This window comes from Rhinopithecus bieti, unplaced genomic scaffold (genome assembly GCF_001698545.2).
Source record: "Rhinopithecus bieti isolate Rb0 unplaced genomic scaffold, ASM169854v2 scaffold_7605, whole genome shotgun sequence".
In the NCBI taxonomy this organism is placed as follows: domain Eukaryota; kingdom Metazoa; phylum Chordata; class Mammalia; order Primates; family Cercopithecidae; genus Rhinopithecus; species Rhinopithecus bieti.
This window is the reverse complement of record NW_016805506.1, coordinates 389,290-402,428: the sequence shown is the minus strand read 5'-3', so window position 1 is coordinate 402,428 and position 13,139 is coordinate 389,290. Positions and strand designations below refer to the sequence as shown.

At 42.7% G+C, this 13,139-nt stretch overlaps 1 protein-coding gene across 1 annotated transcript in view; it reads left to right on the top strand.

Annotated features, from left to right (window-relative positions):
* Positions 1 to 13,139, top strand: part of LOC108530051 (astrotactin-2-like) — a 562,148-nt gene that overhangs the window by 189,113 nt on the left and 359,896 nt on the right. The gene's annotated exons all lie outside the window — the stretch shown is intronic.

Here is a 13,139-nt window from a genome sequence, read left to right as displayed (position 1 = left end):
AGGAAGGAACAACAGATTGAAAGTGTCCTCTGATTACCAAACATGATGAATGAGGAACAAAAAGGAAAAAAAAAATCTGCACCTAGTTGCACTGCAGTGAAATTTCAGAACTGTATGGATAGAAGGGGAAAAATGTAAAAGCTTTTAGAGAGAGAAAGGAAAAAAAGAAAAAAAAAAATGCTCCCAAGAAAGGGAGAAGAGACAATAGAGTTTCTGGTGAATATAATAATAACAGAACAATTTACTGAGAACATTCTTTGGACCCAGGTAATCGGCATGGGATTTGTGGATGCCCCGTATTTTCTCCATTTAAATTGAGAACAGTTTGAAAGATTGGTAAAAGGAGTAAAGCAGATGGAGATTAACGTTTTGCCTTTATTACTGCAAAAGGTTAGCTTGGAGGACTTGGCAAAAATGGGTATTTTCCCACCCAGGGTAAGTGCTGAGTGCCTGGCACCCTCTCACATGGGAATCTGTTACCACAAAACAGAAGGGGTGGCAGGGCAGAGCAGAAGGCTGCTTTTGGAGGGCAGCTGGTTCCTACAGCAAAAGAGGCAATGAAGGGAAAGAGTTATGTAAGCTCACGGCCTCATTCCAGATCCACTCTACCTTAGTGGGGAGGAGTAAAGGATGTTGGGCAAGAGAGAGATTTTGGGGGAAATTTATCTTGATCAAAACTTGGGGTATAAAGAAGAAACATTTCCTAATACTATTCAGAGTGTTTACGTGCACACCTTCATTTAATCCTCAAAACAAGACAATACATTAGGACCCTCATGATGCGCATTAAACAGATAAGTAAAATGAGGCTCCTAGAAGCTTTTGTAATTGACACTTACCTTTTGCTGTTACTTTTGTAGCAGCATTTACCCTGGGTGGCTTTTGTAACTTTGTGGATACAGCCCCATGGAGGTGGCAGGGTGAAGACAGTTACTCCAGCTCTGTCTGTCTCCACACATCTTCTAACCCCCTTCTGTGCTGCTTCCCCGAGTGCAGGGCCCTGAAAAGCAATGATGATAAAGGGAAGGGGTGCTCACTTAGTGACCCTCTGACAGCCCGAGTCAGCAGCCTCCGGGTGGGGACAGAGAACAAGGAAGAAGCTTGTGATGAGATTCTTATGTTTGTAATGGGCCAAGAAATGGGATTTGACCACCACCGGGATTCTTGAAAAAGAAGCTTCTTTCTACTCTCCTGCACTCCCTTCCATCCTCTCTCACCTTACACTCTCCCGTCCTTTCCACGCTCCTTTTACTCCTCACCCCCTTCCCATTCTCTCTGGCTCTACTCTTCCTTTTCTAAACTCTCCTTAAACTGTTGGCTACTTGGACTTCACCAGTGACAACAACCTCCTTCCCCCTTTATCCTCCCCAAATTCCCCAAATTCCACTTCTATTTTGGATTTTAAATCAATTCAAATCAATATATTGACTATTTTGTTTTATTTTTACAATTACATCAGATAGATTTGCTTATCATCCCCATTTTCTAGATACAGAATAAAGTAACATGTAAGAGGCCAAAGAAGCAGTAGAGCAGCAATAAGATTTGAACTCACATTTCATGGATTGAGAATCTGAGCTTTAAAACCAAGAAGCTATATTGGCATACACAAATAAGAAGGACTAGTCAGGGATGGCAGGTATGTAGGCAAATGTATGCCAAAGAGTGGCCTAGGGCCATTGTAGACAGCTGTGATCTTGGCAATAGTCCTGTCTCTCCATTACTAAGAATTTATATTGTTTTCATCACTCAACAGAGTGATGCTTGTAATCCTAAAGTAGATACTACTGCTAACAAGACTTCATAGACAAGGAGGATGAGATATACTGAATCAATTGACCTGCTGTGATCAGAAACTCAGAGAGTGCTGTAGATGGGATGTAAATACTCTTCTGCTCCCAGACCAACCCTACCTGATGATAAGGTCTCCTGCAGGCTTATTTAAAGGCCAGAAACAGGTATTTTTAATGAGCATCCCCAGGTGATTTTTATGACCAGGCAAGTTTGGGGATGATCAACTCTATCTGGGAGGGTGAAGAAGAAGATGCACAAGCTCTTGTCTTAAAAGGTGAGTGGAGTTTACTGTTTCAGAAAGGATTTGTTGCGTATTTTGTATTGTTTTCAGTCCACAGCCTTCTCTGTGGAATCTTTCGTCATTGCTGATGATGCTACCTTTCCATGATGCATACAATGTCCACTCCCTCGGCCTCAGAATAGCCACCGAGGAAGGAGAAAAGAGGTCTTATTTTCATTCTCTCTTAGACCTTTTCTTTCCTGGCTCAATCTCTTTGGTTCACCTACTATGGGTTACTTCCGTGACTCTTGGAACTAAATAATGGACCTAGATATCCTTCCTCAGTGTAGAGGGTTTAATAGTGTCCTGACATAATTCATGTCTACCCAGAACCCCAGAATATAACCTCCTTTGGAAATAAGGTATTTGTAGATGTAATTAGTTAAGGATCTTATGATGAAATCATCCCTGACTTTGGGTGGGCCCTAAATCCAATGAGTGGTATCCTTGTAAGAAGAAGAGGAGACAGAGAGAGACACGGGGGAGAAGGCTATTTGAAGATGGGGACAGATTGAAATGATGCTGCCACAAGTTAATTCCAGGAGCCACCAAAAGTGAGAAGATGCCAAGGAGGAGTCTCCTGTAGAGGCTTTGGAGGGAGCTTGGCCCTGCAGGTACCTTCATTTCAGACTTCTGGCCTTCTGAACTAAGATATAAATATCTAATGCTTTAAACCACTCAGTTTGGATTATTTGTTTTGTTTTGTGTGTGTGTTTTTTTTTTTTTTTTTTTTAAAGATAGTGTCTTACCTTAAACTCCTGGGCTCAAGCAATTCTCCTGCTTCAGGCTCCTGAGTAGCTGGGACTAGATGTGCGCCACCACGCCTTTTTTATTTTATTTTTTGTAGAGATGGGATTTCACTATGTTTCTCAATCTCCTGCTCTCATGAAATTCTCATGAATTTCAGTCTCAATCTCCTGGCCTCATGAAATTCTCACATTTCAACCTCGCAACATGCTGGGATTACAGGCCTGAGCCACCACACCTGGCCAGAAATAAAGACTTTTCTCTGAAGTGGTCTCAGTACCACCAGTCCCTATTCCACCTCAGTCCATTTCCTCAGGCAGTGCTGGTTGGTTCAAAACACACGGGATTCTGAATGGGCCAGGCACCCAGACTAGTTGTTCTTGAGTGAGACCAGACCCTCACCAATACGGGTTGGAGATGACTGTGAGACATGAACATTTATTTTTTAGCTATGGAATTAAGTTCATCTTCATCTAATTAATCTGAAGTTTGGAGAGTTCCCAGGCTCTACCAGACCTCATCTTTCCAATCGCAGGCTCAGTGAGTGCTTCAAATGCTGTCCTGTTGGGCGGCAGTTTGGGGAAGCTTTCACTGACCACTTAAGGCTACAGTGTGCTGGAGGTTTGAGTTCCTGTATTTTACCCTGGGATTGAGTTAAGGACACTGCCCAGTCTTGGGTAGCCCAGCTGGAGCTAGAAATGAGGGTGGGTCTTGGAAGGCAATAGATGTACAACCCGAGGGAATGTGGGAGCAGGACTTGGAGATCCACCTTGGGGCGGTCCCGTGTGTGACAGCAAGGTCTCAGGGAACAGATCTTGAGGTTCAGCACGACTGGTAGGGCTTGGAGGCAGGGAACATTATCAGTGTTACAACTGAGATATTCTCTGAACCAGGAAAGAAAGCATGGTCTACCAGATACCCCTGCAGCCTGGGCCCTGGGTTGCCTGTCCTGCCAGCAGGGGTGGGAATTATCTCAGGGATGAGAAGAGTTGTTAAGGGTAAGGTGGCAGGTAGCTGGGCAACTGCCTCTACTACCTGGATTACTCAGGATATATTGAACTTCATGGTTTTTGTTTTGTTTTGTTTTGTTTTTTGTTTTGTTTTTTGAGATGGAGTCTCACTCTGTTGCTCAGGCTGGAGTACAGTGGCACCATCTTGGCTCACTTTAACCTCCGCCTCCCAGGTTCAAGCGATCCTCCTGCCTCAACCCCCCTAGTAGCTGGGATTACAGGCACATGCCACCATGCCCAGCTAATTTTTGTATTTTCAATAGAGATGGGGTTTCGCCATGTTGGCCAGGCTGGTCTCGAACTCCTGATCTCAGGTGATCCACCTGCCTCCGCCTCCTAAAGTGCTGGGGTTCCAGGTGTGAGCCACCACACCTGGCCTGAACTCCACGTTTTTAAATACTCAGGAGACAAAGGGCAGCAAGGTAAAGAGGAAAGAATGAATCATACCAGCTCAGCCCTGGTGGGTACGTCAAGGACACTGGCCAGCTTTTAATTCCTACTCCTGTCATTCCACAAACCACCTCCCATTGAATCCTCTCTCTTTTCCCTTCTCATTGATGGGCATCTTATGCTTGACTCTGTGCCCCTAGTAACTAACTTTCCAGGGGTTTTCTTGATCAGGCCCAGTAGGGGAGATCCTGAGACCATCACAACATGCCTTCAAGACAATTGGCAGCTACAGCATCAATGCTGGAAAATGGCAGCAAAACAGTGCCTCTAAGAGACTCCTATTGTGTGGTTTGTAATAGATTTTGAAAAAAGTTGATGGATAGATGACAGAAGTATCAGAAATACTGGAAAGCCGACAGATTTGCAGCTTTGTTTCTTTTGTGGCTTAAGTTACTCAGCTTGAGTTTCCTGTGGTTTTGGAGTCCCTCTCTTTAACAACACCTATTTACAAAGTTCTGATGTGTGTAAATTACTTGAGGACGTATATAGTTCTTTTAAAAACATGATTATCAATGAAGTCCTTACATGAAGAGGAAAAGGCACCTGTTATTGATCATTTTAAAGCTGGGGAAACTGAGGCTGAAAAAGGTAACATGACTAGCCAAGCGATGTACAGCTAATCAGCAAGCCAGAATTTGAACCCAAAACCATCACTTTTTGAACCACATTATTGATACCCTCTTTCACTAAGGTCCTATGATTTCCATTCAGGTATAGTAATAGTAACAACAAATAGATACAGCTATCAGTTTGCTTTTTGGGTAAGGTGATTGTGCTTGAGCAGTTGCATCTGACATCCCTTTCACCCCTTTACTTTCTGGCTCAGTATCTTCTAGGTATTTATAAATAAATAAATAAATAAATAAATAAATAAATAAACAAACAAACAAGCTTGGAATTCAGACCACCTCCTCCTCTTTGGTCCAACAGTAGAGAGAGAGGAGTAAACAGCTAGTTATCACATTTGTGTCTTCATTATCCCTATACCCAGTACCTCTTACCTGGGAATCAAAAGGGGACTAACAGCAATGTTTTCTTTATTCACTATATATCTTCCAGCCTTCAGTCCTGGGGTATAGGCTGAGGATAGAATTGGTAAATAACTCATATCTGGTTCTTGTCCTTGAGGAGCTACTAAACCATTCTGAGAGATATCTATCTATTTACTTATGTATTCATCCATCCAGTCATCCATCCGTCTATCCACCCATCCCTACATCCATTAATCTATTCATACATTCCAAAAATAACTACTAAGCATTGACAAAACCCTAAGTGCTGTTCTTGGTGCTGAAGACAGTAATGAACAAAACAAAAGACCCTACATTATGGAAGTTCCATTCTATTAAGGCCATGAACAAAGTTAACAAATTAGTGTGTAATATAATAAAAGGGAGAGGTAATTGATATAAAGTTAAAACAAGGAAAGGAAATAGAGATCTGGTGATGGAGACAAAGGTGAAGGGCACTATAGTAGAGCAGGTGCAAAGGGAAGCCTTCACCAACAGGACTATGTCTTGGTGATGGACCAGCAACCCCTGACCATGACCGTCACCCACACCAACTCCCATAACCCCCATCCATGATTTCTAAAGAAGCCAGCATCAGCCTCACTCTGCCACCAGCTCCCTTCAGAAACTCCCTGCCCACATGAAACTTATTTTTCAAGTATTAGTATTAGCCACGCTCTCACTGACCTCCACCCTCCTCTCTTTTCCCTACTTCCAACCTCAGAAGGCTTTGTTGTTGGCACAGTATTTTAAGGTTGGCACAATATTAGGGATCTCACATCAGCCCTGTGAATCTGCAACACATTCCCGGGGAATGATGTACTGAGCAAAGGATGCAGGCTTTTTATTCTGCCGACTCTCCAGACACACTGAACGTTTCAAGATTATTGCAGCAGCATGCAGCAGACAAACTTAGGATTCTGGAGCCAAATGTGTGTCTTGTTACTGACTTCTGACTTTTCAGCCTTAGAGAGCAAAAACCCTCTTGAAAGGTTCACTTTTGTCATCTGTTAATGAAGTTAGAAATGCCTAGTTCATTTGCTTACTATGGCCACCCTGTTAAAAAACAAACAAACGAAACAACCCACTTTATGAAGACCTGTGAGCTTTCTGCAAACTTCTTTTACTTTTTAAGGGGACAAGGTAAAGACTGGGACTTTAAGTTTTCTGATTTCTTTCTCAATATGTTTTTCCTCTGCCAGAATTTTTTAACCATCTTTTGTTGAGCACTGACTGTATTCTAGACACTATGTTGGATTGCTTTTTACATTCACTTGTCTAATTTTCACAATAGTCTATTTCAGTGATGAAATGTTAGTCTCATTAAGATGAGAAAGATGAGGATATGAGAAATTTAGTAGCCTATCCAAGGTTCCATAGCTGGTAAATGACAGCACAGGTACTCAAACCCAAGGCCATCAACTCCAGAGCCTGCACCATTAACCACTACACAGTTTAGCTGATTGTCCAGTCTTCTGTCACATTTTGGGCATGAGTGTACTTGATTGGATGGGCATGTTCTTCACACCTTTGAACTCGACTATAATTGAAATTGCAAGAAAAATCTTTTTTATCCTCACTTTCTCTACGTTTTACACTTGGAAGCTGTGAGAAACTCTTTACCCCTTACCATGTTTCCCTCTTACATGGAGCTTGCTAAACTACGCATTGTGATAACTACCTGCTTACTTACGTGTTTCCACAAACCAGCTGTGAGTTATTCAAGGGCATACCTGTGTATTTCTAAATCGAGGCAGAAGGTTTGGTACAGGGTCAGAAGATTACAGTAATAGTAGTAAGAGTTAAGCCAATGACTACCACTTATTGAATGTTTTATGCAGGTCAAGGGCTGTGTGGCATATTTTACATATATCACCTTATCCAGTCTTCACAACAGCCTTTTTGGTGAATGGTATTATTCCTGTATTACAGCTGTGAAGACTGAGCATTGCAGAGAGAATGTCCCAAGTTCCCATTACTTGTGGGTGACAGAGTAAAACTGGGAACTTAGGTCTGCCTGCTTCCAGGTATGACCTTACCCTGGGGAATAAGTAAATCAATGAACGAGGGCAAAGCTCCTCTCTGGCCACTTGGGTTCATCTGTATGTTTTCATGACTCAAAGAATGGGAAGAAACTCAATCCTCCTAAAGATGTTTTCCCCCACCTTCTCCATTTACCCATCCTTTAGAGTGGGATTTGCCACAGAACTTCAGAGGCCACCTGAGGACATGTAGTGGAATGCTGACTTGTGTTAAATGGTTCATGTGAATTACCTTCAGCCCTCTCTTACAGACAGATGGAGGAATGCCAGACAGACGTAGGTGTATTTTGGTCAACTGCCCTTTGAGAGGCATTTATGATGGATTTTTTCATTCTTTCTTTCAACAAGTAATTGAAGATTTACTACTATGTGCTGTGTACCATTCAAATTCAACCAAAAATAAATAGAACCCTGCCCTTCCTTTCGTTGCCTCTCAGTGTAGAAATACAATAAATACATAATGAGGGCTACTCGGTATCAGACACTGAGCTGCATCCTGGGAAAACAGAAATGATTAAGAACACCCTCAATGGGCACTAGGGTGATGGGAGGGAGTCAAACTATGATGCAATCTGCTGCATGCTCTGGCGTACGAAAGCATGAGTCACTGCAAGACCTAACAGGTGGTACTTAACCCAGTCAGAAAAAGCAGGTTTCAGAAAACTCATGACCTACAATCTGAGGCTTAAAGGACTAGACAAAGAAGTGAAGGAAGGGCATTTCAGACAGAGGAAGCATGAGCAAAAGCACAGAAGCATGAAATGCTGTGAAGGATACAGGATGGTTAACTGGTTTAATATATGCATTTACACCTGTAATACCAGGCAGGATGTCATAAGAATATATGTATTTCATCTCTTCCAAAACGCTTTCCAGTTTGCCTTTGCTTTTCTAATCTTCTAGAGTATTAGAGCTGGGATGGCTGTTAGAAACCATCCAATCCCACCTACTCACCCCAAAGAGGGGAAGGGATCACGATCACAGTTTGGAGTCTGTGGGAAGAATGCAGCTGGGAAACTGTATAGAGAATATCTGATTGTATAGTGAAGGGGAGGTAGTGGTTTCACCACTACTTTGTATCAAAATGTGTTTTAGGAGACAAGATCTTACATGAATAATAAAGATCCACTACTTGCAAGCTATTCGCTAACTGTGTTATACCCTGCATTCTCAGTTACTCCTCCACAGATTCTCGCACTTAGGTGTTAGTAACCCAATTCACAGATGAGAAAACCCAAGTGACTTATCCAAAGACACATAAGTCAAACAGACATAGGTTTGAGTCATGACTGTACTAATAAAAAGGTCAATAGAAAAACCTATGTCTGTCTAACTTATGGGAAAACGCTGGTGTCTCCAAGCATTCTTTAGCCTTCTCCTTGATAAATTTTTATAGAATTCAGTATGTTATCCCAGGATTTTGACCCTGTTCTAATCTGATCTAAAGATGATTAAGGAAGTTTGAGCTGGGGGTAGTGGGTGGAAGGTGAATGCATTCCAAAGAACCAATGTGTTTTTACTTTATTCCTTTGGCATTATCTTTGGAAGTAAAATAGTATCTCTAATAGACACATGGTAAGTAGATGATTTATTTAAAAGAGAAATATGTTTCATTTTCTATAATGGGACTTCTTAAGTAGGTCACCCTATATTTGTCTAGAGGCAAAAAAGAAATATAGATAAATATAGCTAACTATAGAAATATTAACATAGGTATGAGTATATTTTTACAAATGTGAATGCATACATATACACACACATGTATACATGCAAATTCTTATTTGTTGTGCCTTTTTCTTTTATTGTTCACACATGTAAATGTGTCTCTTCATTTGATTACATGCTGGTATTATATATAACTTTCTGGAAGATTCCCCAAGAAAAAATAAGACGTAGATAGGTAGCTTCCTCCCTAATCCAGTGACAGAATCTAGACCTCAGTGTCATTGTTGACACCTCCTTCCTTACCAGTAGACACAAGTCTTCCTATCCTGGTAACTGACCTGCCACTTTAACTTACTTCTGGTCTCATCCTCTCTCTCTTAGACTAGGGATTCTCAACCTCTCCACTATTGACATTTGGGGCCAGTTAATTCTTTGTTGTACGTGGATGTCCTGTGTATGTAGGGTGTTTACAGATTCCCCAGCTTCTTCCCACTAGATGCTAGTACTCTCTCCCCTAAGTTGTGACAACCAAAAATATTTCTATTACCAAATGTCTCCCTTGAGACAGTCCCAGTTTCTGAGATAGTGAGCCCACAGTTTATTGGGAATTTCCCCCAGTGGAAAATCTTATCATATATATTTTCTACCTGGTTATATGGTTTTAAGCAGTTTCTCTTTTGAGTCTCCATTTTTTTTTTTTTACATCTGTTTACTGGGCATAATAATCTAACCTGTAGTGCAGCTAAGTAAAGAGCATCAACAACTCTAATACAAGGTAGGAAATGCTGAAGATCCTTAAGTGAGGGTTAAGGCGAAGCACTGTGGGAGTGCAGAGGATAATGAAATTCCTTCTGGCTGCACATGGGGAGGGGAAGAGCCTAGGAGTTCATAAAGGAGATGCATTGAAGTTAACAGTGAAGTATGGGTGGTCTTTGGATGTGTACATGTAAGGGTGAGGAGTAAGACTGAGGGTATCATTCCAGGTAAAGTAAGTGGCTTCTACAAAAACACCTCAGGACTGAGAATTTGGTCCCTGGCAGCCACAATGCCATGATGGTGAGAACTGGTGATCCACTGGGCCTTCTCTTCTCCACTCACCTAATGACAGAGCTAGTGGGAAAGGAGGCTCGGGCTCCAAGTACTCTGGTAAGTCTCCTTTCAGGCCCCAGCTTCCTGGGAGCAGAGAGTTTCATTGTGGTTGGATACTTAGCACCATGCCTGCTCTGTAGCAAGAGCTTAATAGGGGTGGTTGCGTGGATGGCCAAAGCACACATTTGAAGGGTATTTCAAAAGCATATGTTCGAGACACGGTTATCCACAAAGATAGATGACGAGGACTTGAACTGTCAAGCTACAGGACTCTTAGCTTAGTCAATAGGGAGGGGATCAGTTTCCATGTGTGCCTTAGTTATGGTAAGTGAGATGGATTGAGAATAGTGGGAAAGGGGGAATAAAGCATGGAAGATCATTCAGCATGTATTAAAATTATCATGATGAAAATCCATGAAAACTAGGGCATAGGACAGCCATAGAGTAGAGAGAAATGGAAAGTTATAGAAGCTATTTTGTATATCAAATTGTCACAATTCACATGTTTCCTTAGCAGCTTTGGAGGGTGTTGGCTGCATATTCTGTCTCCAAAACTATTTTAGGATGTTTTGTGATGTTGGTCAAGTCACTTCCATCCTTTGAATCTCAGTTTCTTTCTTGTTCCTTTTCTTTTTTTTCTAACACTGAAGACTTAGACTATTTTCTAATAATTATTCCAGCTTAAACATAGACTGGGGCCTGAAAGGAGATGTCTCAGATCACTTGGATCCCGGGCCCCCTTCCTCACTAGCTCCGTCATTAGGCAAGTGGCCCAGAGAAGGCCAAGAGAAGGCTCACCAGTTCTCAGCCATCATGGCGTCATTGCTGCCAGGGACCAGAAACAAGTGGCGAGAAGAGAAGGACATTACTTGAGAGAATATGCATGTTCACAGCTCTGAGGATTAAGGGCCGGTGTTCTTATCACTGCAGAACAGAGTATTATAAATCCAGTCTTAGAATACCAAATCCCCTTGCGGCTTGGCCGTGGTGAGGGAATATTAAAAAGGCCGGAGACAGAAATAATCAGTTTCCAAATGACACATTGTCAAATACAGCATTTTTCATATTATCCCTTTCTTTCCTTTCTCTGGTTCCTTCTTTCATGCCTCGATATTTTAACGTGAAAAATAGATTAAAATGAGGCCAGGCCAAACAGCGTACTGAGTTTGACTTTTAGTCTCTTGGTGGGGTGGTTTGAAGTGCTTTATACTTTTACCTCTCTGTATTTTCCGTTTTGAGGTTGTGTATGTAAGAAAACCAGCTGAAGGCACTGGCATTGGAGAAAGTCAAAGCAGCAAAGGGGCATAGAAGGTTTGATAGGTGCCCTGTTGATGCTGGGGTCAGAGCCGAAACAAGGACTTGAGTTTGCATTCCTCTGGAAAGTCTGGTGAAGATTGTCAGCTTCTGGATGTGTTTATTAAGCACCTTCCCTGGGCCAAGCACTGGAACTAAGGCTGGATAAATGGTAGGGGTAAACAGCAACTCAAAACCTTGAATGGGAAAATGGTCAAACAGATGATTGGATCACGACAGCCAGAGGACTGGAGCCAGGAAAGCCTCACCCCAACCTGAAAACACAGAGATGTTCCCTGGGGAAGTGATCTCCAAGCTTAGACAGCTGAGTGGGCTGAGATCAATAGGTCAAGGGCAGTGCATTAGTTTCTTGGGGCTTCCATATTAAATTACTGCACACTGGATGGCTTAAAACATGAGAAATTTATTCTTTCATGGTTCAGGAGGCCAGAAGTTCAAAATCATGATGTCAGCAAGGTTTGCTCCTCCTGGAGAGTCTGAGGGAGAATCTGTCCCATGACTTTCTACCAGTTTCTCATGGTTGCTGATGACCTTCGGCATTCCTTGGCTTGCAGATGCATCACTCGGATCTCTGTCTTCATCTTCATGTGAGCTTCTTCCCTGTGTGTCCACTCCTGTTCTTATGAGGACACCAGTCATTGGATTTAGGACGCACTTTAATCCAATATGACTTCATCTTAACTAATTACCTCTGCAAATATCCTATTTCCAAATGAAGTCACCTTCTGAGATTCCAGGTGGAGTGAGTGAGAGGGTGCTTCAGGCTGAGGGAGTAGTGACTGCAGAAGAGGGAGCATCACACTTTGGATGATGCCAACTGCCCAGGGTGACTCCAGGACAGGTAGGACAGGTGTGGCTTGTGGGGAGTTGGGCAATGAGAAGGAAGCAGGGACCCAGTCATGAGGCGCTTTGGGTACCAGGCGAGGGAACCTGGACATTATTTTAAGGACCCCAAGAAGCCAGGAGAGGGATTTGAGCAAGGGGGACTGGGGTGAAAGGATTTGGTTTGTGATAGACATATAGGGAAGCTGAAGGAATGATGCTAGTATTTGTTGACTTTTGTGGTGCCAGATGCTTTATCCAGACCTTTGAATGTCTTGTTTAATCCTTAACATAACTCTTCACATTGTGAACTATTAGCCTCATTTTAAAGGGAGCCTACTGCAGTCCAAGGAGGTAAAATGTAACAAACTTGTCACAGCCAACAGCAAGGAGGGAAGCAGGGATTCTCATGCTGGCCTGTATTCCCCCAGGCACCCGGTTGCCCCATCAGAGCACTCTGCCCTTGACACCTCCCACCTTCACCCTTGTCTTGTTCCCCTGGGGAATCTGAGACTCATTGTCAGTAATAGAACCAGAGCAACAGGCTGATCCTGCCTATAGAGACTTGTAATGGGGAAGGTTCCAGAAGGGATAGGGGTGCACTTTCTTTCTCACATCTCTTCTCTACCTCCTCCCTGAAAGCTTCTTGAAATTCTCATAAGGTGATGGTAAAACAGATCACCCCAAGATCCGTCCAGCTTACGACCTCACAGAAGCAACCCCCAAACTAATAGACTGGTGTTATTATTTCTAGAACTTGCAGTGACTTCCTCAGCCTTGTTTGTCTAGGGCTGCCCTGCAGTGAGCACGGTCCAAATCGGACTTGGCATCAGGTCGTCCCTGAGGCTAGCAGGGTCTCAGCTTGTCGCCCTTGGAGACTTCGCCTCTTCTTAACTTGCTTTTTAAAAATTCACAG